The sequence below is a fragment of the Pleurodeles waltl genome, chromosome 1_2 (genome assembly GCF_031143425.1).
Source record: "Pleurodeles waltl isolate 20211129_DDA chromosome 1_2, aPleWal1.hap1.20221129, whole genome shotgun sequence".
In the NCBI taxonomy this organism is placed as follows: Eukaryota; Metazoa; Chordata; class Amphibia; order Caudata; family Salamandridae; genus Pleurodeles; species Pleurodeles waltl.
Window position 1 is genome coordinate 268,682,822 of NC_090437.1, and position 25,174 is coordinate 268,707,995.

The 25,174-nt window shown below is 45.9% G+C and overlaps 1 long non-coding RNA gene across 5 annotated transcripts in view; it reads right to left on the reverse strand.

The window, feature by feature from the left end:
• The window catches only part of LOC138299629 (uncharacterized), a 146,753-nt gene that overhangs the window by 93,647 nt on the left and 27,932 nt on the right, over positions 1-25,174 (reverse strand). For 2 of the 5 annotated variants that reach the window (XR_011204796.1, XR_011204798.1), the window contains exon 3: positions 1,249-1,349. The exons of the other annotated variants lie outside the window; for them this stretch is intronic. This is a non-coding gene — a long non-coding RNA (uncharacterized lncRNA). The remainder of the gene's footprint in view (positions 1-1,248; positions 1,350-25,174) is intronic. 5 annotated transcript variants of the gene reach the window in all.

A 25,174-nucleotide genomic window follows, 5' to 3' on the forward strand; every position in this document is an offset into this window, starting at 1 on the left:
CCATTAATTCTGGTATCTGCTTAGACGCAGATATAAACTTATATAGTGCAATTCGTATATTGCCGTACTGCGAGATGACACATAACATAAAACTGGTAAATAACGTCACATTTGTATCCTTGATGTGGCTTAACGGGTGTGTGGAGTGGGTTGGACTGTCCTTGTCTGGAGAGAGGAGATGGCGCACAGAGTGCATCTGCAGATTGAGGGAGGAATTTGGTTTAGCCTGGGGTGGGTATTGCTCTAGAGGTGATCCTATCATGGCAATGAAGGACACATATACCCTGTTGACTGTTTTACCACCACTCTCCAGTTTGAAAAGGCACAGGGACACTGAACTTGAGACTCCAAATATTGCAGCAGCTACCCTGATATTTACATCCACCATGACTCTACCCTTCACTGTTTGCACCAATGATTTCATCTCATTCTTTTCACCTACCTGTGCACATGTAAATAAGTACAACTAAACCACATACCTTGGTTCAGAGTCATTTATTTTCTATATTGATTAGTAAACTTTGAAAAATGTTGTATACTCATGATAGTCACATAGGTTCACATAATCTAAAGTCCCAGCTCACGTGTACAGTTGATTCTGGGTTAGATACATGTACAATTGTACAGCTGGACACACTCCCTTTCTCATTCAGTGCACTTGCCAGCACATAGGTTGACAACATGCCAAATATCACACAGGGCAGTATAGACCCACAATGTAATAATTCTGCACAGGTGTAATTGACAAGAACCCCACAGACTACAGAAATGAGGGACATTTCAGTGTTTGGCTGTCCAAATAGACAAACAGATAGCTTCAATGTTTCACCTGCTAAGGCCTTATCACATTCCATTGCCATACCTCCCCAATAACCATACCCTATATTACTGACAGAGGTCAGTATGACTGTCTCCAGTCATAGAACCTTCCACTTACCATGGTCAGGTATAAATAGGCATGCACTTCAGCTATGTCAGTCTTGACACAGATGCACAGTGGCCTGCAATGAGGAAATACAGTGACAGCTACATACACGTTAAATAGTATCATTATCAAACCACTCAGAAGTTTAAGGTGATGGAGTACACTGGATGAAGTGTCAGAGACACAAGGCCACACATATGACGCCATTGGACCCAGACAACATGGCACACAGGTCGATTGTGTGGAACAGTACACTACCATCCCTCTGTCTTGACACTCTGGGCATGGAACTCATACACCACCCATATGATGCCATACAGTACCTGGATCTATCCTTGTTCACTTCACATGTCAGACCTGCAAGTCCCAACAGCCTGTGACACAATTTAGATTTGTGCACATGAGGATGACCTTGTGAAGAAATCTGCAAAGTAAATACGTAATACAAAAGGTATGGGCAGGTAATGGTAATGAAGACCCATAAAGACATGTTCCAAATACAATTGCCACACTCACTGTGCAGTGTCACAAACAATAACAAATAAGGTAATCAGGATAGCACAACTCTATTTACAATTTTGAATGCACACCTGAGCTATGTACTGCTAAGCAACTAATGAGCTGTCTGATGGTTCTGCTCAGACCCTTCACAAACATCTCTTAGCCCCCCAAATATCCACTGAGTGAAGTATTATACAGAACAACATATACCTACAATCAACTGAAGTACTAATGTATGAGTTCTGCACGACTGTCTCCAACTTCATCCTCATCAATGTCATCCTCACTTGGCAAATCTGCATTCTCACCAGCTGGAACTGCTGGCTCCCCCTCATCTGGTGTGTATGGGATCTGGGCCCATATTTATACTTTTTGACGCAAAACTGCGCCAACGCAGTTTTGCTCCAAAAAAATTAGCGCCGGCTAACGCCATTCTGAAGCGCCATGCGGGCGCCGTATTTATTGAATGACGTTAGGCGGCGTTAGCCGCCGGCGCTGTCTGGTGTGCGTTAAAAAAAACGACGTACACCAGGCAGCGCCGGCGTAGGGGGAAAATGGCGTATGGGCGTCCAGAAATGGTGCAAGTCAGGCTGAGGCAAAAAATTCGCCACAACCCGATTTGCGCCATTTTTTTACGACGCCCATCCCCCATAGAAATGACTCCTGTCTTAGCAAAGACAGGAGTCATGCCCCCTTGCCCAATGGCCATGCCCAGGGGACCTCTGTCCCCTGGGCATGGTCATTGGGCATAGTGGCATGTAGGGGGGCACAAATCAGGCCCCCCTATGCCACAAAAAAAAATAAAAAAAAATACTTACCTGGACTTACCTTAATGTCCCTGGGGTGGGTCCCTCCATCCTTGGGCGTCCTCCTGGGGTGGGCAAGGGTGGCAGGGGGTGTCCCTGGGGGCTTGGGAGGGCACCTCTGGGCTCATTCTGAGCCCACAGGTCCCTTAACGCCTGCCCTGACCCAGGCGCTAAAATCCGGCGCAAATGCAGGTTTTTTAGACCCGCCCACTCCCGGGTGTCATTTTTGCCCGGGAGTATAAATACGACGCATATGCATCGCAGTCATTTTTTAAGACTGGAACGCCTACCTTGCATATCATTAACGCAAGGAAGGTGTTCACGCAAACAAATTACGCTAACTCCATGAACTTTGGCACTAGACGCGTCTAACGCCAAAGTATAAATATGGAGTTAGTTTTGCGTCGAAATTGCGTAAAAAAAAACGACGCAATTTCGGCGCAAACGGAGTATAAATATGCCCCCTGATGTCTTAGAGCGAGGTTGTGGAACATGTAGCAGGCAACTATGATTTTGCAGACTTTGGCGGGTGAGTAGAAGAGGGCTCCACCTAACTTGTCAATACAATGAAATCTGGCCTTTAGTAGCCCGAAAGTGCACAACCCGCCTTGTCCTTCCATGGGCCTCATTGAAGCGAACTTCTCTTGGCGTGGGTGTGTACCTCACTAGTGTCAACAACCAGGGACAGTTTGGGTTGCCAGAATCCTGTGTAAGGAGCCATTATATGTGTGCAGACATCAATATTGAACATCTTTATATTTGTCAGCAGACATTGGATACTCATACTTATCACATATATGACTTACCAACCAGCCAGGCCCTCTATGTGTACTGTTGTGTCATCCTCTGCGGGATATTGCGGTTCTGCATGATGAAGACATCATGAACTGAACCCAGGTACTTTGCACATACTTGGAAAACGCAGAGGTCTGCCAAAGAGACAACTTGACCATTTCTGGAGTAGAAGTTCTTCATGTTTATTGCCACTTTAAGCTAAGGTTGATGGGCAACATTTCTGAATGTGTGTTTAATGTCTGTAGGGTACCAAACTTGTGATAGAATGGAACATGTATCTGGTCATGTAATGACATTTGGTGACAGATTGAGAGTCCTGACACATTGTGAAGAGTGTTTGATGTATGTGCCCTGACCCACCTTGTAATTGTTGCACAAGGTTAGTGGAGTTGGTATACCAAACTCCTCCTCATATTGCATATTTGCAAATGTGTTTGCTGTCTGGTCATATGTGATGACATGACAGCGGATGCTCGAGATGCATGTTGTCTGCCTCTTTCCACTGTACATCGGGCATGACTACATATGCTCATCTATGTTCATAGGGGATGTTCATGACATTCTGTGTTAGGCCTGTTGTAGTATGGTACATGTGGACATGACATACTTTCTTCTCTATGTCATTCATGCAGGGCAACAACCATCAGAAGGGGATTTGGTGTGCCATCGTCAAGCAAGTGCGGACTCTGGAGGTCCACAGACAGCAGAGTGCTCACTGTCAGAAGAAGAGGGAAGACCTGAGACGCTGGGCCCGGAAGACCGCAGAGGCCCAGCTGGAGATGTCCTCCCAATGAGGATGGGATGCCCGTTGAACACTGACTCACCCCCCCATGGCCCACATTTTGACCTTGGCCTACCCTGAGTTAGATGGGTGTTTGACGGCAGCACAGCACTTACAAGGGGTTAAGTGCAGACCTCAGTCATGTTTGTCTCTTTTGTGAGGGAACTGGATGTTGGCTCTGACAATGTGGTAAGTGCAAAGTGTCACAGATTTCTTATGTGCACATTGATGTACCATAGCCATATATGGCACACATGTGTGCACATAAAAATATATTTAGATGCATGTTACTCAACTATGTTGTTACCTCAGTACAATTGCATTTAATGGTGCACACATGACTGTGTGTGTCATGTGTCCCATTATACTGCATGTTTTACTTAGCTAATCGTATATACCCACCAACAGGTAATTCCTCCCAATGTAATGGTGATAAGGTGTGTAGGTCCTTGTACTCTGTCCTCTACAATGTCCCAATTTTCTTCTTTACTTGCAATATAAGGCAGACATATACCATTCATCACTCGTTTACTAATGCTTTTTGATACGTGACAGCAGCATGTGAGACTGTGATGTCCATCTGACATATCACATGACCTACATGGTTAACATCTTCACACCTGTTACACGGTACTCCCCCTTGGTAATTGAGAGCTGTACATAGACATTTGTGATGCCTCATCAGAGTAGACAATATGCATGTTGGATACCACTGATGTTTTCCAACATTTCTGGGGGCATACATATGCTGTTATCAGAAGCTAGGAATGTTACAACCTTGCTAATGTTCTGTGAGTCGAAAGTGGCTACACAGCATTGTCCTTGCACAGACTCTTGTAGGCATTACACATGGGCAATAGTGGCCTATTCACATGTACATACTTCATAGATGTGCATCAACATCATGTATCATTGGAAAGGTTCAGAGAAGAATCAACATTGTGAATTGGTATGTATACTGGCTGTTTGGGAGACTAATGTTGGCATAGATATCTATGTGGTGCTGGTGTGGTAGTTCACATACACATGTGAGTAGTGATGTAAGTGTATCTGGGCTTGAGGCTTGCATCAAGGTAGGTGTACCTGGTATGCCAGCAACACATGTGCTTTGGCCCACAGAATACTCCATAGACAGCTGTAAGGCTTGGCATGTCTGATGTGTGTGTAGTGATGTACCCACTCAGTCAGTTGCCCAAAGGTGGATTAATTGCTTGATGAGGTAGGTCTGATTTTCATCTTGCAGCGCAGTTTAGTTGTCCATATTTTCTATACGTTCTGATTGACATCTTGTTGTAGCGTGTGGGATCAGGATCAACTTGTCCCTTACTTGACAGATGATGGTAGTTGTCTGACGACCAATGACCTATATGACTTAGTCCACTATGTTTTTTCAATCCATGACACATCATTGTTGGTGCATGTGTGTGACATGTGTTCTGACTCTTTTAACTTAATTAGTGATGTATGGCAATTCTAGGTCTTACAGGGTTGAATAGGTCCATTGTGTTTGTCTATAAGTATGTGAAATGAAGTAGGTTTGGCTTGTCTATACCAGGCTTGCTTGCCTTTACCTCGACGGGTCACAGTGAGTAGGGAAGCTTCTGGCCACAGGGGAGACTGGATCCAGTACATCTTCTTTGGAATCCTCTTCTAGTGGCCACTCCCTAGTGGTGGCAGACCTGTCAGTGACCACCCCAGTACCATCTCTGTCTGTCACCCCGATTCCTTCACTCCCCCGTAGCTCCCCACCCTAGTGGCTGTACCCGCCCATCCAAGAGGGTGGGCCTCTCCTTTGCCGCAGGCACCTCTTCGTCAGCCCCTGTTAGCCCTGTTGCACTCAAAGAGGAGGCTATTGACCTCCTGAGGTCGATATCTGTGGGTCAGTCGACCATCCTCAATGCCATCCAGGGCATTCGCGGTGCACTGGCAGGTCTACAGATATAATTTCAGGCTCTGGCCTCCACACTGATGGCAGCCAGTCACACTTTGTCTACCGTCCCATCTCCACCTTCCGCTTCCCAGTCTGAATCTCCCTTCCCCGACACAGCCAAAGTACACAAACAGACAGGCATGCATCCACCTCAACCTCCAAGGGTAACACAGACAAACATAAGCACCACAAGACACACCACTGGCACGCACACAGAAAACAAACTCTTGTAGACACAGCAACAGTTACAACCTGCCCTGACACCCCCACCACCCTCAGCATCACAGACACAACACATGACACACCTACAGACACAACACCAACATCCATTGATCCAGCCACCACACCTATCATACCTGCAGACATCACCCCAGCAGACCCTCAGACATCCACCCCAGTCATCACACACGCAGATACCACAACCACTGACACGGCTCCATGCAGCACATCCTCCATACCTGCAGTCACCACCCCATCAGACAGACACGCACCCACTCTGGCATCCCCCGGCACCTCCACTTCTCCTTAGCCCAAGAAACATAAATGCCCACCCAACAGACACCCACAAGCACACCTCCCTCAAACATGCACCGAAACACATCATACAACCACTCCCTCCCCCCTTCAGATGACCATCCATGTGTGTCTAGGTAAACTTTCCTTGCTGAGTTTGAACTTTTCCCTACTCCTCCTCCTCCCCGTGACACTCTAAATGGTCTGTTTTCCTCCTCAAGTCCATCCCTTCCACCTCCAAGGCCCTCCCTACCCTCTCTGCCAGTACCCATGCCCCTACCCCACAGAGAAGAAGTCAACCCCTCCCAAACATATCCGCCCCTCCTAAGCCCAAACCTAAACCCCTCCTCCAAGCCTAAACTACCCTCTCCCCACCCCCTCCCAAGGATCCCTGAGGTGTCTTCTTGCCCCCTTGATGCCCCTACCTGTGGAGGTTAGATGGCAGTTAAGAGTCTAGTGGGGCACCATGTAGTGCCTTTGGTGCTATTTGCCCCAGCTATGGACTGGCCTATAGCCTTAGACATTGTTTTTATAAAACGGTTTTCACATAAAGGTTAAACCAACTAGTTGTCGGTTTTAACATGCCATCTTTGTCCAGCCTTTCCTTTCTAGGTTTGAGTTGTTCATGGCTGACATAGGTATTTGTGTGTGTGTGTGTGCTGCTTTTTTGTTTGCAGTATTGTCTGAGCAGTCTGTGATGTGTGCAGTGCTTTTATACCCCAGCGATTGTGTGTGTTTTGTGTGATGGGTTTGTGTATGTAGCTGATTTGTTGTTGTCGTGGTGGTGTGTTGTGTTAGTGTTGATATGTGTTTGTAGTAGTGCTGTGTGGCTTTGTGTGTTTGTCATGTTTGAGTCTGCTTGTATTGTGCATGGTATACTATGCGTGTGTGGTGTGTATGTCGAATTGTGAGGTTGTATGATAGTGTAATTGTGTGTGTTTCTTCACAGATGGTTGTATTTTATGTTGTATGTATATGAAGTCCCTGGCCAGTGTCGGTTGTGAGTGTTTGACATGTGTACATATTTGTTTTGTTGTGGTGTTAAAAATGTGTTTGTTGTATGTGAATTGGTGGGGCTGGCCCTGTGCTGTGCTGCCGTACATCAGTGTATGTCCTTGACATGTGGTGTGTGTGTGTGTGTTGGCTGCAGTGTGTGTGTTTTGTATGTGTGGGTGTGTCTGTTGTTGTGTGTGTCATTGTACTGTTTCATGTGAGTATAGCCCTCACACCCCCGTCCCTATGGTATGTTATGTAACAGTTGTAATTTGTACATTTTACAAATGTAACAGGTGAGCGTGTGTACTTATGGTTGTTGTCTTAATCGTCGGCGATGATTTTGTTGTCTTTCAGCGAGCAGAATCAGTGGGATGATGTCTAGTAGTGGTTTCATGGCGGCTCCAGACGAGCATAGCTTCTTGGAGGTGAGTGTCTCCTTTTATTCTGTTCATTTTGACCTGGTATTCTGTGGTGGTATGACCATGGCGGTTATGTTGACGGTGTGCAACCTCGTAATGAGTCCCGCTGGAACATGGTCTCTGCCGGACTGATGGTGGCTCTACTCGACCACAGTGGTATGGCCGCCCTGGCAGTGCCGGTGGTGCTTTGGTGGGATCCTGTGTGCACCACCGCCAATGTCATAATTTGTCAGTCTTCTCTGCCAGACTGGTGGAGGTCAGGCCGCCACTGGCAACAAGGCAGTCCTCAGACCACCAAACTTGTAATGAGGCCCTAAGTGTGATGAACAGAGTTTGGTTTCATGTCTCTTTGCCAGCAGTGTTTAAAATGTGTCAATATCCAGAACCCACATTGTTCTGCAATGAGTGGAACTATTTTCATTTAGCACATTGTCTAGAACTGAACTTTTTGTTCGATAATACACAACTGCAGAAAATGTGAAAGACTAAGGGCCTGATTATAATCTTGGGGGTCCGACTGCTGGTCCGCCAGTACAGTGGTCAGGAGACTTCCACGAAGCTGGACTAGCAGTAGTGTCTGTAGCGGTGTCAATGTGGAAGCTTGATTTGGCTCATAAAGTGAGCCTGAAGCACATGCCGCCACAATGCAGGACGGCGTGCAGTTTGTGAACATCGTGCCCTGTGTGCCATGCACAATGTTGTGCATGGCACACAGTGTGCACCGACAGTGGCAGGCACAGTGAGGGAAGGACATGTACGCCAGCCGCATTTCCCAAATGGGCAAAATAGCCCTGGGCCCCTGTTTGAGGCCCCTTCCTTGCCTTTTTGCTTAACTTGGTAGGTTGTGATCTGCACAGTGGTGATGGCTTTGGCACCATCACGATGGATCACACCTTCCCTGAGTGCCACGGGATCCTGGCAGTTGTGATGGTCTTGTGGTGGTCCAAGCGGCAGATTCATAATCTGACGGTCATACCACCACCGAGCATACGGCAGTCCTAGGACCTCATAATCCGGCCCTAAATTCATTGGGTAGGAAGCATGGCATTGGTGCTGAAGTTAAACCATTTTATCTATCACCTGTTAGAACTCTTTCATGACCTAAAATCACCTTCAGGATTCCAGGATTACACTTCATATCTAAAGTTAGACTTCATGTGTAAGTTTACCCTTGTGAATTGGGCCCTTAGACTTCAGGTTAGAATCTAGACTTCAGGTCTAAGCTTATCTTAGTGAATCAGGCTCACAGTTTTTTTTATAGTTTAACTATTTTATTGAGAGGTTTTAGAAAAATACACATACAGCCACATACAATTTGCAGCTGGTGGGGTGCTATTAGAAAACTGTATAGCAAAGGCAAAAAAGAGGTAGAGCAACAAAAGAACACCCCATCAAACCCCCGAGCTTCTTACCCGCCTCCCCCTCCCATGGTACTCAAGCTGCCTACAACCAAATGCATAAAGTGTGAGTTATGACTATTTGTGTTGTCCAGGTGGCTGTGTCAGTGGAGGGCAAAGTAATTCCTCCAAAAAAGAAAGCAATTGCTGGTATTTAGGACAAGTCAGTTCCCGGAAATCTTTAGATAGGAGTGTTATGTCAGGCTTCCACTAATTCCGGTATGTGTCCCCTTGAGATGTGAACACTAGAGTTAGATTCTCCATCTCCAGAACATGCCAAAGGTGTTGAAGTCATGTTGTGTGAGTTGGAATTCTGTCAGTTCCCCAATGAGCCAGAATCATCTGGTGGGCCGCACTCAGGGTGATGCTAATGTGTTGGCCTTTGTGGGATTTAAGTGGAAACGCAAAGGTGTTTGGAAGGCTCAAGATTGTGTATGTCAGAAAGCGAGGCAAGGTGGTGTGTCGACAGTCATCTATGTCGTTCATTACAGTTTCCCAGATGGGAGCTATTTTAGTACAATCCCAGAGGATGTACAGTGAAGTGCCCACCTGGCTTTACTGCCACCAACAATCAGGGCTGTGTGCGGGATTGCCCCAATGGAGTCGAGTAGGTGTGAGATACCAATAAGAGAAGATAGTAGTAGCAGTCACTGTGCTCCTCACATTGGTAGCAATGTGACTTACTCTGTAATGTATCTCTTTCTATTTCTTGGGAGAGAGCTGCCTTCCAATTTCTTGTCCAATTGGATTTGATTAGAGGTTTTGGGGGCTAGTGTGGAGTGTAGAAGAATGTCAGAGAGCTCAGTAATTAGGTGCATATTGTTAGATTTCGTCATGAGCCACCACTCACAGGCCTTCAAGGGGCAGCCTGCTGTGGCTTGGTTGATGGGCTAGGTGAACCAGTGTTGGATCTGGATCTGCATATAGAGTAGGCCTTCTGTTTCGGGTTAGTCGTAAGAGCTTCTCCAGCGATCAAAAGGAATGGGGCCATCTTCATTTAAAAAGTGTCCTAATGCGTGGCAACCAACCTCTTGCCATGGGACACATGCAACTTGGTGCAGGCCTGGGGAGAAGTCTGTGTTGCCTATGATAGGTGTGAGAGATGAAGGAAATGTGGTCAGGCCGCTGCATGTGGCTAATGCATCCCACACTCAATTAGAGGCCCTTTTGTCTTCACAGCCTTACCTGCAATAGCTTGGTCCATAAACAGCCAATGTTTTTTTGATTTTGGCTTGGACCATTCAATCATGTAGTGGAGTTGAGCTGCCTGATAGTAGGTTTGGAGGTTTGGTATGCCCAAGCCCACCTCACCCAGTTGTCAGTGGCTCAGGTCCCTGTTTATTCAGGGATGCTTGCAGGCCCATACAAAATTATAAAGGGCCCACTGCAGGAACTGAAGAGTCCCTGAGGGTAGAGCCACTGGAAGAGTCTAAAAAAGGAACAGAATGCACAGGAGAATTGCATTTTTACAGCGGCCACTCTGCCAACCCAAGAAAGGGGATTGGAACGCCATTGAACTAAGACCCGAACCACTTGTCCGCCTAGCTGCCCATAGTTTATCATTGTGGTGGTAACTACCAATTTCACCTATTGAACACCTAGATAGGCGATTAACTTCTTGGCCCATTGTATGGGGAAGTAGCGGGAAATCTCTCTGGCCACAGAGGGACTGTGAGGTTGAGGGCCTGTGATTTATGGATGTTGATGCAGAAGCCAGCCACAGCACCAAAGCTTTCCACTTCTCTGGAAAAGGCTGGGAGAGAGGCAAGGGGATTGTTTAGAGCAAAAAGAACATTGACCGTGTAAAGTTGATGAGATGTTCATCTCTTCCGAAGCAGACACCCCTGATGTCTGGGTTGTCATGTATCCTTTGAGGGAATGTCTCCATGTACAACAAGAACAATAAGAATGACATCGGATACCCATGTCTTGTGGCCTGGTGGAAGCAGAATGTAAGGCTATTAACTCTTACCATGGCCCAGTGGCAGCTATAGCAACTTAGCATCCAGGACCGAAAGCATTCACTGAAGCCAAAAATGGGCTAGGGCCAATGGAAGCGATCAAATGCTTTTTTAGGCATCTGTGGAAAGGAGCATTGTGTGCCGTGCTGAGCACTGGGCTTTGTCTATGTGGTGGAGGAGTCTTTTGGTATTGTCACTGGATTGCCTATGAAGTATAAACTCTGCTTGATCTGCTTCTATCAGGCCTGGCATGCCATTGGGATGCTCATGAAAGGCTTAAAGTCAATATTGAGGAGGGAAATTAGTCTACATGATCCACATTGACATTTATCCTTGCCTGGCTTTGGGAGGACTATTATAGATGCATCAGACATCTCTGTCAGGATTGACATAGGGTTGGTAAATGGATTAAACAGCCTGGTCAGTACAGGGCCAAGATTGTGAAGAAAGTTTTGTAAAATTCTGCTGGATACCCATCCGGGCATGGGGATTTATGAGTCCTGAGTCTTGTTATGGCTGAGATGACTTCCTCTATACAAATCAGGCAGTCTAGATCAGTTGCCTGATCTGTGGTTAATTGGGACTTTGTGATCCCCTGGAGATACTGGGTGGGAGCAAGCTTTGGGAGGGATTGACCTGAGTATAAGTATGCATAGAACTTCTGAAAGCGTGCAGCAGTGTCTTCCTCTTTCTTGATCACTTCCCCGTTCCCCCCTCTAGGTTCTCCACCTTTGTAGTCTGATGTTGGGCTTTGAGTTGGTTAGCTAGAAAACTGACACATGTATAACTCTCAGTATAAAAGGAATGCTTTAAGTGGAGTGGTGTATTCAGCTCTATCCATGTAGTTTCCTGCCCGTTGTTTCCTAGCAGCTTCTAGCTCTCGCCAAAAATCCTAGGGGTGTATTTGCTCAAACGCCCTCATCTGAACCCGCATCAACCTCCTCTTCTCTCTGCGGGCTTTATTGACTGCTGAAAACATGGCTATGATTTCCTCTCAGATTACTGCATTCAATGTGACCCACAGCAAGGAAATGTGTGTGTCCTCTGTGTCGTTAGTTGCCAAGTAGATTGTGAGTGCTTTCTGGAACTGTCACACTATGTCAGGTTTATGTAGGAGTGGTGTACGCAGGCACCAGGGATGATGGACAGGATGCATAGCTGGTATGACCAGGTCCGGGGTGAGTGCTGCATGGTCTGACAAAGAGCGGGGGTCTATGTCCACTGAATTGATCATGTCCTGTCCCTCTTTTGTCCCCAGGAAGTGGTCCAATAGGGCATATACGTTTTACGTGCATGTGAATAAAATGTGTAGGCCTGAGTGGTGGGGTGGTGTATCCTCCAGAGATCCCCAAAGCCCAAGACTGACTGCCATTGTATTGTCTCGTTAGACAGATCCCCAGAGCCCCCCCCGTTGTTGTGCAGGATGGTCCATCTCATTGTTATAGACTATGTTAAAGTCTTCCCCATAAACATTGTTCTGCTTCTTGTATTTGTTACCTCTGCTATTGACCTAAAAAGGAAGGACTCCTGACCCTCTTTGAGGGCGTATAAGGTTCCCATGATGAATTCCTGGTCTCTCACATGTACCTGATAAGCCATGAGCCTCCCCCTGATCTCGGCTATCTTGGCCACAATACGAGATTAAAATCCCCACTCCTGCTTTCCTTTTGAAGCCGAAGAAAAGAATTGTTGTGGGAATGATTGAAACCTGAGGTGTTTCCAATAAGTAGATACTAAGTGGGATTCGTGGAGTAAGCATATCCCTGCTCCATCTGCTCCAGATAAACCAGCAAGGTCTTCCTATTAAATGGGTTGTTTAGCTCCTTTTAGTTGATAGAGACAATTCACATTTTATCAAAGGGGGTGGCATAGTGTTGATAGGTGAGGCGGAACACCCATCTCAACAGGCCCCCCCATTGATAGAGTCTCAAGACTCAAGGCCCTGCTACTGACATCTGTAAATGTTATTCTTCATGTGAGTTCCAAAGAAAGGCATGAGTAACCCTCCCCTTTAACAAAACAACATAGCAGCAAACATATTATCCCTAGTAGACCAGGCACCCAGTATGGAGCCACTGGGCTTCCAGTGGAATCCCTGAGGTCAGGCTCATTGGTCAGGCGATGTTGGGCCTTTATCTTGTCTCTTTTATTAGAGGCAGCAGTCCCTTTCTCTTCCCCCCAGCCAATGTCATTTGAGGGGACCCTTGTAAAGCTTCATGTGTCGGTCTCCTGAGAGATTGCCTCAAGAATTACTTTTCTTTAATGAGCGATGATCACCAGTTCAGGACAGAGAGTTAATGGCATCGAGGGCCCCCTCTAGGGCATTTTGCAGATCTGTCTGTCTCAGTAGGAGACGAGGAGCTCCCGTAATGCCAACAGAGAACAAAGTTGATGAAGCCTTCCGTCCCATCGGAAAATGAGGCAAAAACTATGCCCCCATGAGTAGGAGACATTTTGTGCTCGCAGATAGGATGTAACGTGACAGAAGTCTTTGCGTTTTTGTAATGTCAATGTGGCGCGATCCTGATAAAGCATCACAGTGTGGCCTCGGAAACAGAGGGGATGCTGCTCCTGAGCTCTATGGAGGATCTATTCCTTCACTGGGAGCTCATGCACACAGGTCATCATATCAGCTGGGCATGCGGCCCCAGTGTGCGGGAGATCAAACCTGTGCATGCGGTCCAGTTGAATAGTAGAACCGGTCGGTGCCTCTAGGATTTGAGCAAACAGGGCTTAGACATATGATTTCACGCTGTCTTCCTTCGCTCCAGTTGGGACACCCCCGATATGAATATTGTTTCCCCTGGACAGGTTCTTCAGGTGTTCTGCGTGCACCTGTAGGTGTATTTGCTGGTCTAGAAAGCAGAGGATTTCATGCTGTAATTACTCAATTTCTTTGCCTCTGCTTGTCTTCTGATCTTCCGAGTTTGATACTATGTCCCCAAGGTAGACAATACCCTGGTGCACTGATTTCAATTCTTGAGATAGGTACTTTTTTGAGTGTTTGGAGGTCGCCCCAAAGGGAGGTGAAGGACTGGGTGACAGAGGCATCTATCTCCAGAGTCCCACGAGGTTTTGCGGCTGGTGGGGGGGGCGGGGGGCGGGCAGTCACCACCAGGACCCATCATCGGCTTCGTCAACATGTCTTTGAGGGTCTGATCCTTTTTGTTGTGTACCTCTTCTATGTTCCTATCTCGTGGGATTCCGGGGTGCAATGAACTGTGTGAGTGGAAACACCAGTGTAAGTCTATGTCATAAATGAAGTCGTTCACCAATGCTGTGTGTGTGTCCTCCGAGCTGATGGGGCTCAGGCACAGCCAACTCCTGTCAGCCACCATTTCAGAAAGGGGGGCACAAAGAAATGCATTCCACGTCTTCCTCCCATCACTCTCCTCCATGGGTCAGTGAAAGGCCTGTTCTAGTGGGAGCTTCAGAACCATTGCCTGTCACTTACTTCTGCCTCAGAGGGATACAGGGCAGGCCCTTCTGCCCCTTGTTCAACATTATCCTGGGGGGGGGTCACCATCTACCCCCCCCCCCAGCCACAGACCAGAGGTTGGCAGTCTTCAGCTGCATCAGTGGCTCACAGGAGCTAAGGCTACCTCTTCAGCGGGGGCCGGCCTGTTGCTGATGAGGAGTCCAGAGAAACTCCCTGCCAATCGGGTGCACGGGGGGGATGTCCTGATCCAATAGAGCAGCAACCACTGCTGTATCAAATTTCTTTATTTCTTCACTGGGAGATGGGGGGGCTAGTGTCCAGAGGTCACTGGGGGGAGTGCCACACAATGCTCACCTTGTTTGTGATGAAGGGCTGCAATGAGGCCCAGGCACGGCTACGGTCTTTCCTCCTGCTGCACCAGCTCCCCTCCAGTGTCAGCGGCACATCTCCGCAGGGGCTTGGAGCGTTGTCATTTTGGTTGCACCACGCCACCCCCTAGCTCCACCGTCAGTCAGTCACAGGGAGACACAGGGTGGCCCTCGGTGCAACCACTTGGGTCTGTAGATGCTCTGCGGGCCTCTCTGCTTGCGATGGATCTGCTCTGTCTGCGTTACCTGGGGGAACCTGGGTCCAGGCCTGCACAAGACTGGGAGAGGATCACAGACGCATCCTACTTGCCCGCCATCTTGGCAACTCCTCCTTCAGTAGTGCACAGTAATTTAAAGGAAAGCAAAAATAAGAATAAAGTATTTTTCTGGCACCAGAAACCTAGGTATGTTTGTGTAATAAATTAAACTGCATGACACAGGAACACATAGAACAAACTGAAGAAGTGGATCTCTGAACTTCTTCTCAGATTACTAAAACAGTCGAGGCTTTGCTCGCTCTCTCAATGATGAAAGAAGATCCATTTCAGTCTTCAGTGTCCCTGCCCTATCTTCACCACTCTATGGTTGTGTGTCTGTCCCTTGTATGTCCCCGAAATTGCATGCACACCCCTCTGAAATAAACAACTAAAAAAATGAACTTCACTACATTAGCAAAACAAGCCTTTTTAGGGTCAAACCTGCAAGCGCTCTGTCCGCTCGAGACCCATTGCATTGCAAATGCTTGTTTTTACTCTGTCCCTATTGTAATCTCTCTGTGGGCTTTTAACCACGCCCATGTCACACCCATCACCTTCGCTGGTTTGTGAGCTTGCCTTTTAAAATTCGCTTGATTTCATTAGTGAAAGGCATGCATCCGTCATGCCTTTTCTGGTGTTTAGCCCTACCCGAGAGCACCGGCCAACTACTGAAAGCATACGAGGCTCCATGTTTTCCATATGGTTTCTGGACTACTTTTTCTCTTTATTTCGTAGGCAGAGCAATCTCGTTGGGGATTAATCAAGTGCTTTTCATTACTAATAGTTTAATTCTATTGTTTATTTTAGCACTCCTTCGCAAATTCAAGGTTTTACACAGCCCGAACGTGCTCAGTTTTTTTTTATTACTATGCAAAGGTGAAACCTGACAGGTCTTTTTCTTCTGATTAGTAACCTTCACGCTCATGGTGTAGCGCTTTAAATCGGCTCCCTTTTGTGAAATTGCATGACTTTTCATTTTCAGTTTATGTGGCAAGAAAAGTCTGGTTAGGAGTTTACAGCATTAATAGCTCTAACTGGAGCAAAAGTGAGACCCATTACATTGCAAATGCTTGATTTTATTCCAGGCGAGACCAGTTGTACTTGTCATTGCAGGTTATCCTCGTCTCTGAAACAGGCAAAGGATCGTGGTAGCATTGGCTCTAAGGAACAAAGCATTGATTCTTTTAGTCACTGTACTTACCCAGCTACTGTCAATGTGCACAATGGTGGGATGAAATAACCTGAGCACTGTAAACAATTAATCTTTCCTGAGAAAAATAAATCAACTCTCATGATTATGTCTAAATAACCTTTACATTTTTAGGGTTGAGCGCAAAGCACTCCGTCCCGGGGGTAATCTCTCTGTGGGCTTTTAACCATCCCCATCAGTTTGGTTGGTTCGTGGGCTTGCCTTTTAAAATTTGTTTGATTTAATTAGTGAAAGGCATGCATACGTCATTCCTTTTCCAGTGTTTAGCCCACCTCAAGCGCACCAGCTAACTACTGAAAACTTACGGGGCTCCATGTTTTCTATATGGTTTCTGCACTATTTTTTCTCTTTATTTCATAGGCAGCGCGATCTTGCTGGGCTGAAGTAGAGCACTTTGCATGTCATCGACCTGGTTACATGGATAATTGCACTTTTGCTGGTTACTTGGATAATTGCGCTTTTGAAGATACTTTTCACTGCAAGCAAACTTCTGTTTCCTTTTTTGTGTTTGCTTTGCGCTCATGGCGACCGTCAGCTTGCTTATGTGAAACTGGTTTACTTCTCAGTTTATGTGGCAAGAAAAGTCTGATTAGGAGTTTTCAATGCTAATAGCTTTAACTTGAGTAAACGCTAGACCCATTGCATTGCAAATGCTTGTTTCTATTTTCGGACTAGCCAATGAATGTTCTCAAAGTGAGAACAAACAGTCTCATATTCTGTAGTTATGTAAATCCAAAGTAAGGTGAGCTGAGATTTTGATGCTTTTCTCCTGATGTCCGCATGAACAAGAAAAAATACGTTAATAGTTTCAACAGTATACTTTGCACACTATCTCTATGAGGCATGTCCTGCTTGATGCTTAAAATACATTACACCGCAGCCTATTGGAGGTATACAGAATAAAAGTATTTCATGAGTCTGAGAGCATTTTAATGAATATTGAACATGCACAGTGGAATGACATCGCATGGCAGGCGCGGAGAAGAAAGGGCAGGAGATATATGCTGACCCAACATCGAAATATTGGGCATTCCCCAGATATCATGTTGGCACTGACAGTAGATGCCTAAGCCTAACTTTCATAAAGAATTCAGGGCCACAAAATCTTAAAGCATTATATTGTGATGTTTCATTTGCTAGGTGTTAAGCTGAAATCTGAGATATATGTCTACCTGAGAGTTGTGCATTATTTTCTTTCTTCTTGTTTGTGCACATAAAAATATTTGCTCCTGGGAGGGAAGCAGTTTTGCAAGGCTTGGCTTGTCAGTGCGAGAGACACATAGGGGGTCATTACAACCCTGGCGGACGGTGTTAAAGCGGCGGTAAGAACGCCTACAGGCTGGCGGTCTTATTTTTAGTATTATGACCATGGCGGTTACCGCCATGGTCATCTGCCGCTTCCCCGTTCCACCCGCCAGGGCGGAGACGACCGCTGGGCTGGAGACCTGGGTCTCCAGCGCGGCGGCCGTGACAATCCCGCTGCCGGTATTGTGACCCGGCTTACCGCCGTGGATTCCCAGCGGTAGGAACCGCCATGAAATCCATGGCGGTTAGCACTATCAGTGCCAGGGAATTCCTTCCCTGGCACTGATAGGGGTCTCCCCCACCCCCCCCAGCCCCACCCCAACTCCCTCCCCTACACCCCCCACCACCCCTGCCACCCCCCAAAGGTGGCAGGGCCCCCCTCCCCACTCTTACCCCGACATTACCTTACACATACACACCCGACACGCACGCAGGCACCATCAACACACATACACGCACACACACCGACATACATGCCAACATCCACACACACAGTCAGACACGCACACCCACATTCACACATTCACGCACACATCCATACAGACATACATACAAACAGACACGCACACATTTCCGAGACACGCAACACCCCCGCAAGCATACACGCACTCACACACCCCCCTACATACACAGATGCACACCCCCATGCACCCACACAACACAAAACGCCCCCCTACCTCCCTCCCCTAACGGACGATCGACTTACCTGTTCCGTCGATCCTCCGGGAGGGGACGGGAGCCATGGGGGCAGCTCCACCAACACCACACCGCCAACAGAACACCACCGCGCAGAATCACAGGACGTGATTAGCTCGGCGGTGTTCTGTTGGTGTGGCGGTGGAGGTGGAGCAACCTCCACTTCCCCGCCGCCCGCAAGTATGGCTGTTGGTGTCTCTCCGTCGGAAAAACGACGGAGGGCAGCCAACGGTCATAATACGCCGAGCGGCGAACCGCCACTACTGGCGGTCTTCCGCACGGCGGTCCCTGGGCGGTCTTTTTAAAAGACCGCCGAGGTTGTAATGACCACCATAGTTTATGACTGCGTGGTGATGTTTTGTTTGTAATGATGCTTTCTAATTCTTTAAACTTGTATGTTTAGTCCTTGTAACATAAAAATGCAGCAGACTAGCTCTTTTTGTCTTCCGGATCACAGCAGTTCCAGTGGGTCCACATCTGCTGCATGACGTGGAGAAAAGGGCTTACATTGAACATGGCTGATAAAGGATTACCAAAGAGTAATGGGGTTCGGAAGAGACCGGGGAAATTACAAGACTGTATTAAACAGTGTGTGCTTTCAAAACTTTCTAAAATAGTGATGGTCAAGTTAAGTGGCCTACTGCCTCATGGCATTCCCTACTGCAAAGCTATTTTATCTACACTCTACAGAATCTGTTTATAATAAAATCATATTCTGGACAAAGAGCTAAAAATGTGAGGGGGAGAAACTTCTAATTACTCAGAGTTAACAGGAACAGGAAACACTACATGGAATCATAGCATTAAAAAGAAATGCCTTCAAGTCAGGGGATGTTGCCTGCTCATGATGTAAGCTGCTAGAAATTGGGTTTCTGGTTGGGTGAGGTATGCACCCTGTCCAAGTAGGAACCAGGATCCTAGTCAATGTAAGTCAGACACACACTAAAAGTTAACCTGTACTTACCCTCTGGAAGCTTGGCACAGAGCAGTCAGGCTTAACTGAAGAGGCAAGGTGTAAGGTATTTTTGCAACACTTTATTACCGTAACATATTGAAAGACACCACAAAAAGTCTCCACATCAGTTTGGTAAAATAGAGAATATTTATCTGAGTAATACAAGACCAATTGGTATTGTAAATGTAGAACTGGACTTTTCTTGCCACATAAATTGGTCCACCCTGTCTCATAATTTCCTCTATTCCTGCCATGTTTTGGTGGTCACTGGCAGCTACTGCCATCCGAAATCACAAGCACTTGAGGAGAGACGAGAAGATGATTGCACTACCTCATGTTGTGTAAACATCTGAACAGAAATTGAAAAATAAGGCTTGAAAAGAATTCTATTTTTATTTGAAAGGAATGAAATGTCTTGAAAACATTCTTGCCTGCATTTAAACAAGTAGAGCAGCCTGAGAAGATGTATTTCTCCAATTAAGGAGATAATCAATGCCCTGTGTGATGTTGTGGGTGCTGGCAGGGAGGGGCCCTAGAAAGCGAGACTTTTAGATGTGAGGCTAAGCAAGTTTCACATCATTGGACTTAGCTACATTCTACCAAAAAGGACATATTGAGGATTTCAGGAGAAGTGAGTTAAATGATTGGGTGTTTCTTTTGTAAAATAAGCTTATTTTAGGAGCTAATGGTAAGCAAGGACAGCTCTGGAAAAAAGCCAAAACAAATGTCAGTGACATGGGAGGAGATGGAACGGAATTCTGCAATAAAATGCAGGCAACTACTAGCCTAAAGCACCCGCAGTGAAAGGGGAGCACCAAAGAAATGACAAAAATAGTTTGGCAAAGCAACAGATAAAGAAACCAAAGGGGAATAATGCAGTAGTTGGCTACAGGTCTGAAACAGAAAAAAGAGGGAGAAAAAGGCAGAACTGACCACTAGCGAGCAAGAAGTTTTAAAGGACACTGCAACCAACAAATGAAATTGCTTCAAGCCATAAGAAGTATACTAAACTTATACACGAGGTCGAACCCTTATGCTCGACCTAACAGCAAAAATCAATTGAATAGAAGGAGAGATATTAATTTGTTCAAGATTAAATGTGAAAATAGTGCTTAGAAGTCACTAGTGGTCAAAAGGTTACTTGAGGTCATAAAGGACTCGTGCAAATCCAAAGTTCAGGCCAACCACGATGGAGGGTATGCCTCCTACAGAACCCACGCAGGACCCACTGAAACAGTACCTTTGCTGGAGCAAGGCATTGATGTCTGTTTCTGTTTTTGAAAAAATATTGATATTGATATTGAGAGATTTGTAAAGTGCACAAATGCCAAGAACAACGTCAGCCAGAGGCGTCTTATCACTTATGGGAATCTGCTGCACAACCCACTTCTGAGGCCCAGGAATGGAGGGGGCATTGATTGTAAAGGTAGGACTCACAGATGGCAGAGACCAGAAGCATGAGGAGAGTCGCAGGCAGCCTTTGATGTTCCTGAGACTGCAGGAAAACAGGGGGCAAGGCAAAAAAGTCTTCGGAGACTCTTGGGTGAAAGGATGTAGAAAAAAGTCCAGTCCTTCTTACTGCAGGTAAGAAGCAGTAGACCAACACAGCAATGCAGTTGCAGAGTGGCAGTCCCTACTGGCAGCACCTCTTCCGGGCAGAGTGTCCTTAGTTCCAGTAGAGTTCTGATTTGGTGGGATATGGGGTCCAGTAATTATATCCAAATGTGCCTTTAAAGTGGGGGAGACTTCAAAGAGGCCTTTGAAGATCACAAGGTTCTTGCCTTTCCTTCCCTGGCTCCATACACTCTACAGGCGGTGTTGCAGTCCTTTGCATGGGAAGAAGCATAGCCCTATTTAGGTATAAGTGAGGCAATGCTAAGCTTCTTCCCCAATCAAGTTATATAATGGCCCATCAGCCTGGTTATAGGCCATCCGGATGAAAATGTCATACCCCAGCTCCCTTTGTGTGTGACTGTTTAGAGAGAATGCACAAAGCCCAGCTGTCATTCACCCCAGATGTATATTCAGAGAGAGGCAGAGGCACAAAGTGGTTAAAGTAAGAGAATTTCAACTTTCTAAAAGTGCAATTTTTGGAATTGCAATTTACAACCTGACTTAAACCATAAGTTGTGGTTTTAAATTGAGCCCAGAGACACCAAACTCCAAATGTCTATCTTGTCCCAGTTGGAAGGTGCACTTAAAAGTTGCTTCAAGGTCACTCCAGTGTTAACCTATGGGTGAGATAGGGCTTGCAGTGGTGAAAAACTAATTTAATAGTTTTTCACTAGTAGGACAAGTTAAACTTAAAATAACATGCCCAATGTTTTAAAAACACTGCACCCTGGCCTTGGCGCTAACCAGGACCTGCATTAGGGGTGCCTTATATGTAATCAAAAGGAAGGTTTTGGCCTGGCAAGTGGGTGCCCTTGCCAGTCTGAAATGGCAGTTTAAAACTGCACACAAAGGCTCTGCAGTGGCAGGCCTGAGACATGTTTCCAGGGCTGCTATGGCAGGTGGGAGAATCAGTGCTGCAGGCCCACTAATAGCATTTAATTTACAGGCTTTGGGCATATATAGTACACTTTACAGGTGGAAGAGGCTGGCCTGTTTTGTAGTAAGTACCAAAGGTACTTACACCTTATACCAGGTCCAGCTATCCCTTACTGGTGAAATATAGTCGGTGTCTAGAAGCCACGCTGTCTAGAGGTAGCTGTAGGCAGAGCAGCCAAGACTGAACTAGGAGACATGCAAAGCTCTTGCAATACCACTGTAGTCACGCAGTACTCACACATATGAAAGACAGTACTCAGTGTTACCAAAAATAAAGGTACTTTATTTTAGTCACACAATGCCAAAAATACTTTGGCGACTATACTCCCTTAGGAGGTAAATAAATTACACAATATATACACAGGTAAGTTACGAGTCAGAAAATAGTGCAAACAGTGAAAATCACAATAGGTTACAATAGGCCCAGGGGAAACACAAACCATATGCTAAAATACTGGAACGTGAAAGGTAAGTAAAATACCCCACCCTAGAGCCCAGGAAAGCAGGAGTAAAACACAGTAAGTTTCCTAAAACACACTAGAAGTTGTGATAGAAGATACTGCAAGAACCAGAAGAGACTGCAAGACACCAACAATGTATTCCTGGACCTGAAGACCTGTGGAAGAAGGGGAGCAAGTCCAGGAAGCACTGAAGAGTCTAGGGAGAACAGGAGCCCCTGCTAACCAGGATGAAGGTGCAAAAGGAGAGCCACTGGTGCAAAGACAAAGTCAGTATTGTACCAAAGAAGACGAATGCGTGTTCTTGGTTGATACAGAAGATGTCCCACGCTGGATGGATGAATGCAGTCTGGTTTGCGTTGCTGGATTCTGCCAACAAGTCTTGGCACAGGCAAAGCTCGCGGTTAGGGGAAAATGGCACTGCCCGGGGCCAGGAGGGACCTTTGGCCTTTACCCAAGAGGGGGAAACAGAAGGGGCTCTCGGCAACTCAGAACCCTCAGAATACCAGTCAGTGTGCACAGGAGTCCCACAGCACAGGGATAAAGGAGGTGCAAAGGGAGGCCCATGGAGCACAAAGGATGCTGGTTAGCAGGATCCCAGTGAATCCCAGTTTCCAACATCAGGCAATGGAATGTCTTCTACAAGGAACATAAAATGCAACAAACACAAAAAAATTTAATCAGATGTTGATGTTGGGTTTTCTCCATTTAGATGTAGGTGTCCCTTCGTTAGAACGCAGATAAGTTCTTTTTGGGTCATCATAAATTATGACATTAAAAACCACAAAAGCATAAGTTTGGCAATGAAAATCATAAGATTGTGTCTACTGAGAGGAGGAGATGGTACCACCAAGTTGAGGTCTCTGTGTTGCTAAGCAGAGACATTTTCTATTCTCTGCTACCATGTTGAGGTCTCTGAGTTGCTGAGTGGTTTCAACGTCTATTCTCTGCAGCTCACTTGTGATTGCAGACTCTGTCCAGAGGTTGGAAGTAACCTCAGACTTGCCAATGTTGTGTTAGTTGCTGAGAAGTCAGTCACAGGGGTGAAATACAAAGCATGCGGAAGGAGTGTACATGATTGGCAGTAAATTGAGTGAAATTAAGAGAAGAGCAAGAGAATGAAAAAAGGAAACACAGGCACAGGAGAAGGAAATAAAGGTGTAACAATGGGGGCAAAAGGAAATTGAGAGGGAAAAGCACAGGAGAAACATTTTTGCCTTTTTTCCAATAATACTGTTGCAAAGCTTCATTAACCGATGCTGTACAGATAAATCATGGATTGCAACAGCGCAAGCTTCTCTTTAAAGAACGTATTGGATATGTGTAGCAGCAAATGGCAATGGCATATAAATTACTTAATAATTCAGGATTTTATTTTTAGTCTCATCATTTTTAGTGCGCATCAGGACTTTTAGTGTGTGTACTACCATTAAAAGTATGGGCTCAAAAGCTGAAGCAAGCAAAGTGTTAATGGTTAAAACTTGAGGTTTGACTGGAGGTGTCACACATGGCATGGATTTACTTGGCACATTTGTGAGCAGTATATACATTAGCAGTACAAGATTCCTTCACTGCCACTGGATGGCACAGCAGTGAGCAACAGCTCAAGCACTGCTAATGTATAGCACAATCACTGTGTTTGATTAAAATTACAGCCATAAGGCAAACAAAGCAGTTGGCTAGGACAGATCACTGACAGACTATCTGAAATGTAAATAATGTGTAAATTATCATGTCAAAAATATTGAGGACCAAAATATTGAAAAGATAAGGGCAAATAAGTGAATATGGAGTTACTATTCCTAACTTCACATCTACATATGTTGAAGAGGTACTTCTATTTATGCCATCTTGGGATCCAGGTTTATGATGTGCCATTTCATCCAGTGCAGATTTTGGTGAAGTAGTGCCAGTGTTGAGTTGTTGACTGGCATGAAGAAATTATGTGGATCTTGCAACAGCTCATAATATGCCCCCTTCAGTTTGTTTAAAAGTGTGTGGTATTTGCATAGTGTGACCCTGGCCGAAAGGCAGTGCTGCACTGTAGAGGGTTATATGCAGAGGGTGCCAGGAAACTCCTACTTTAGTAGCAGGTAAGACTTTGCTTAGTACATTCTTTTTCAGTTCTTCATTCATCCAACTGCAATAGCCATCAAGTCAAGCAAATACTTTATTTATTCAGTATGAACAAATGAACTAGCAGCTACAAGGTTACTCACTAGATTTTCAGAGGCTTTACCTTCTGGAAAGGGTTAACCGGGTCAGCTTCTATGTCTTCAGTCACTCCACTGAGTCCCAAATGAACATTTACGTGTACCAGAACATTTACTCATGGTTCTACTCTTTCCTGTGTCAGGATTTGAAAGTTTACTGGGACATACCTCCTACATGCCAACATTTTTCCCATTAGCTGAAGCTGAAGTGATTTTATGTGGGAAACATCTAAAATAAAGTCATTTTTGCCTTAAAAAATTGTGAGTCTCCACATGAATCGGGTTTTTTACATATGTTATAATCACGAGAGCGGTGTGAGGGAGAGGGGCTTGAGGAGTGATTAACCTGAAGCTTGACTGAGCAGTTCCGTCTCAACCAATCCTTATGTTCAGCTGCTGAAGGCAAATAGGCTCTTTGGTTGAGGAGGGCAGTAGCTAGAAACCACCCTATCATAGTTTCAATGGTGATAAATAGCTGTGAGGCAGCTGTGAAGGTGCTGCTCCAAAGTCAAGGCATGCTACTATGGTAGTTTACTGCTACCTCAGGGGTGCTAGAGCCTGCTTCCAGGGCAGCACTCAAGGCTTTGATTGGTTTCTGTTGCCCCAAGTGTAGTGTTTGCTTTTTTGTCTGTAAGGCAGAGTATATCGCCTTAGCTGGTGACTGCTCCTTTCAAGGAAGACTCCCCTAGCACTGCAGAT